Below are 5,061 nucleotides of genomic sequence, written 5' to 3'. Positions count from 1 at the left end.
TTAACCTTAAAGAAAGAAATAAAAAGGAACTAAAAACATAAAAATATGGTTGTGTATTAATTTTAAAATAAGATTTTTTTACGGGATTTAATAAATCATTATTAAATTTACTTAAAGTAACTAATAAAATAAAAAAAAATCTTCCTAACAGTGATGGAAAGAAAGGAACGCAAAAAAAAATTATGCATAAAAAGTTATCAAAAATCACGTGTTATGTTTTAAGAATGTATATAAATATATCGTATGCCGGCCTCGTGGCGCAGTGGTCAGCGTGTTTGCCTCTCATGCAAAAGGTCTTGGGTTCGATTCCCGACATGGTAGACATGAAATATTTATTTTAAAAGGTGTTTTTTCACTACAATATTTCATAGTCCGTGGACTAGTACCTGAAGCGTAAGACTGATCATCTTACTTTCATGTTAAAAAAATATCAAGATACACTACAATATGTGTACCAATGCAGTGTTCAAAAAGCGAATGATGATGTTGATATAAATATATAAACTATTGGTGCATGAACAAAAATATTATGATTTTAAATTTTATTTTTTTATTTATTTATTGTCATTTTGTAAACATAAAATAATACATTTATACTAAGTTACTTTGACTGTCTATTAGGGTTTTTAACCGCGTTCTACGACAGTCAAAATATAAAAACAGTAAAAAATCAATACATATAAAAAGTTAATAATGGTTGTTGATATTTGTATTTTTTTGTATTTTTTTTTTTGCACCACAACAGGCCAGGAAGCCCAATTACAGTGGTGAATTACATCACAGAACACCCAGGCTTAAGAAAAATCACATTTAATTTTTGTGTTCTCACCGGGAATCGAACCCGGAACCTTCCGTGTGTGAGTCAAGCGTCTTGACCACTACACCACGGAGGCCGCCATATACATATATATATAGTGATATAGTGAAAATATAGTGTATTTATAAAATGACATTGTCCATTTATACAATTAATAGGGTTTTAATATTGCAATAAAAGAATAGCCTAGTATGTAGGTGAAATAATTCAATTAGATGAATCTCACCCGCATAAATAAAGGTTTCAGCTCTTTAACTTCACAAACATCAACAGATGAAAGAATTGAAGGAAATGGATGTTCAAATATAGGCAGAATGGTGAATGTTACACAGTGTGTAAAGTGGCCACTTAAACCAGCCATTGACAGGTCATAAGCCCTGTAGATGCCTAGACTTCCATATTACCTTCTCTTAAATGTTCTTCATCTCTGCTGTAATATATTAATAAAAGAATAGTTAAAAACGTTTTTAAAAGAAGCATTGACAAACATAAGGGACATCAAGACAAGATCTGGACTATTTATTTAGATCTCGTTTAAATCGCTGGAAACTTAAACCAAAAAAGTCCAGATCTTGTCTTGAGTTGAAAATACGACAAAGATGGGCCATTGGAAAATTAAGGCCATAGTTTGTTCTATGCTGATCGATGAACAGTATTTTATTGTTTCTTAACCTACGAACCGGAATATGGAAGTTTATTAGTCCCAGTAATGATGGAACATCGATTATAGCATTTAGTATGCCGAACATAGAAAAAAATGTAGTTCTAGACATATTTTTAAAAATCATTTTTTATTTATTTATTAACAGCCTTAGCTAATAAGTACAAATAATGTAACATAGTTAAAAAGTAATAAAATATAAGGAGCATGTTAGTTTAATACGAAAATTAATTTTTAAATGTTTTTTAAAATATTATTTTTTTATTCATTTATTTTTGTTCTAACGCCAGTAGTACCTATTTCTTATGTACAACTAAATGAGTTTATTGAACCAATAAAGATTGTAAGTATTATCAGACTTATTTATTTATTTAAAAGTACAATACAGCACTCCTGCCAATTACAATGTACATAATTTATATAATTTGGTATCTACAAAAATATTTTTAAAAAAGCTCAATAGATTATTAAGGTTCATATACACAAAAGTAAATAAAGAAGAATATGTCACTAATACACATTATGACACATATGTTAGTTAGAGAGGAAAAGTCTAAATCTGGTAATCCAAACTGTAACCTAAAAGACAAGCTGTAGGCAGCAATGACTGCGACATGGTACGAATCTTGAGTATTTTGCTTATTAATATAGCGCCATTTTTGTAAAAATTACCTCAAGGGCGCTTTATAATTGTATGCTTAAACGTACATTCTAACTAAGCTAAAGTGATATATTATATTTGATTGAAAATTGAGAGTATAATTTTTTTTTTTTCTTTCATTCAGGAAACATATAGTACAGTTACAAAGTTTAATATTTTACACAATAAGACTTAATTCTAATGGACCAGTGAAGTTTTCATATTATAAAGCAATTACATGTAAGGTTAATTATGAAAGTATAAAAAAGAGAAGGAAAAAGAGAAACATAAATGAAAGTTGTTTAAAAATTAAAATTTAAGTGAAAAAAAGATATTTTAAAGTTGATAAACTAAAGAAGTGGGATTCTAGTTGGGATCTGAACTGACTGGGACTGTCGATGATTCGTAAGTTTGAAAGCAATTGGTTCCAGGCAGAGGGGCCGGCAACGGCAAAAACGCGATCTCCGAATCTAGTGTTCGGGGAGCGCCGGATTTCGACAAGTTTTCCTCTGCCTGAATCAAATGCAGACCTAAGAGAAGATTTTTTTACATGTATTTTCCCGAATACAAAGGTCCGATAGATATATTGGAGCCATTTTATGAAGGTATTTAAATACTGTCCAGCAAACTTAAATTTTATTATTTCTGGGATTTTTAACCAGTGCAAATCTCGAAGATGTTGTGAGACGTGAGAATATTTTTTACTCCCGTAATAAGCCTTGCTGCGGCTTAAGGTAACACATCTATTTCACCAATAACATCAACTTTGATGATAAACGCTGTATAGCGATCTGAAACGTTGAAAAATGGTACGAATTACACACGTGAAAAATGAGAAAAACTTAGTATGAAAATTCACATTTTTTTATTTAGTTTTTGTGCCATGTTATTTTAAAACCGTGAAAAAAGGTTTATGTAACTTCAAACAATTTTATGCTAGTATTACATTTATTACGCACTCATTACTTCTCGTTTGCCCTGTTGTTTGATGTATTTATTACCAGGGCATTTCATTTCAGGAAAATAATTAACATCACAGGATTTAGCTGCGTAAAAAATATTCAGGCAAATGAATATTTCCGCGAGCTTAAGTAAAGGATGTTTTGTAAAGGATATTGAAACATGGAGTTAGTTTGTTATTTCTCGAGGAAGTTATAAGGCTCTGGATTGAGGGCAAATTTGCGTTATTTTCCAAGAAGGCAAACCATTCATGTCTGCTTTGCGATCGCGTTATTAACGTTCAAACATATAAATTTCTACGTGAAAAAATAATGTGGTAAATGGAAAATAATCAGGGTAGCATCAAATAATGTTATGTGCTGTAGTTTTATGTAAGTCATCACTTAAGAACCGCATGTAGCGTAATAAAATGAATGTAAATCATTTGTTTGCCATTTTAGAATTACGTTCATTAAAAATCGCGCAATTTAAAAAACAAAGGCCATAGTTTATCACCATCATTCCCTTTCCGCACCTAATGGTGCATAGGGCACTGCATTGGTACGCCAATCACAGCGTATCTTGATCATTTTTGTTACATAAAGGTAAGGTAATCAGTCTTATGCTGCAGGTACCAGTCTAGGGACTATGATATATTCTAGTGTAAAAACACACTTTAAAATAATATTTCATAAAACCATGCCGGGAATCGAAACCAAGACCTCTTGCATGGTAGGCAAAATGCGCTGACCATTACACCACGATGCCGACAAATAAATACAATTTAGAAACAACCATTTTCTAAGTTATTTCTGATAAAAGAACATAGTTTTGTAAAAATAAAATATAATTATTTTATGATTTTCGAAATTTAGTCTAAACTTAGTTCAATTCGTATTTATATAATATTTAAGTAATATTTGTTCCAATGATCAGAAGATATCAACATATTGCAACAGGGATGAAGAACATTTAAGAGAACGGAATGAAGAAGTCTTGGTGTCTACAGGGCTTTTTTTTGGAACATTTAAAAAAATAAATCATTACTGTTTTAGGGGAAAAATTGAAATTTACAGCCGGTACGTATTCTGATGGGAATATTAAAATTTATCAACAATTTTATCCACAAAGTAAAATTAAGTTTTCTGTGTGAAAATAAATTTATTTACAATTTTCTTTTCTTAACATGTTCAATTACCGGCTACTGACAAAGATAATTTACATTTTCATGCATACATATTTATGTTAGTTTATACCTTCTCAATATGGACCAATGAAGATAGCCGTTCATAATCGCGGCCCAGGTATTATTAAGTTTAAATAAGCAAAACATAAAAAGTTTAAGTGATTTTACAGCATTCGAACAATAAAAATTATTTGGATTTTAACGCCGTTAGAATTTTACTCTTAAAACTGAAAATGAAAAATGAAATATATCAATTTTCCATATTAGTTTTTCTGAGGAAGTGTAGCCAGACGATTGAAGAATTTGCTAAATAATTATTTATTTATATATACGCCCAATGGATTTTTAAGGATATACGAGTAGTTATACATAGAAAATAATTAATAATAATAGACATAACAAGAATACAAAGACAACAAAATAAAATTCTTAAACTAACATACAACCTACCCTACCTGACCTCTACGACTGAACTGTACAAAAAAACACACCAGTTTGACATAAACTACTTGACTAAAATTGAGACCTTAAAAATTGTGCACAAAATAACACTGGGAAACATACAAGACGACGACATAATATTAGTCAAAAATGCTGACACACACAAATATAACACCAGACAACAACACTATCATATTGAAAAAGCAAAGACAAACACAGGACAGTCAAAAATACTACATAATGGACCTAAACACTACAACGACCTACCTTACTACTTGAAAACTTTTAATGGAGACAAATTTAAAATCAATCTGAAAAAGCACACGATGACTGAACTAACTAGACTAGACGAGACATAAAATGACTAGACAATATTA

The 5,061-nt window shown here is 30.3% G+C and overlaps 1 non-coding gene across 1 annotated transcript; it reads left to right on the top strand.

The window, feature by feature from the left end:
* The first annotated feature begins 248 nt into the window (after positions 1–248).
* TRNAE-CUC (transfer RNA glutamic acid (anticodon CUC)) lies at positions 249–324 on the top strand. Its single transcript has one exon. It is a non-coding gene; the product is annotated as a tRNA-Glu (tRNA).
* The last annotated feature ends 4,737 nt before the right edge of the window (positions 325–5,061 follow it).

Source organism: Micrasema longulum, unplaced genomic scaffold, assembly GCF_059751315.1.
Source record: "Micrasema longulum isolate JH-2025_06_02 unplaced genomic scaffold, ASM5975131v1 h1tg001367l, whole genome shotgun sequence".
Classification (NCBI taxonomy): Eukaryota; Metazoa; Arthropoda; class Insecta; order Trichoptera; family Brachycentridae; genus Micrasema; species Micrasema longulum.
This window is presented reverse-complemented; position numbering and strand designations above follow the sequence as displayed.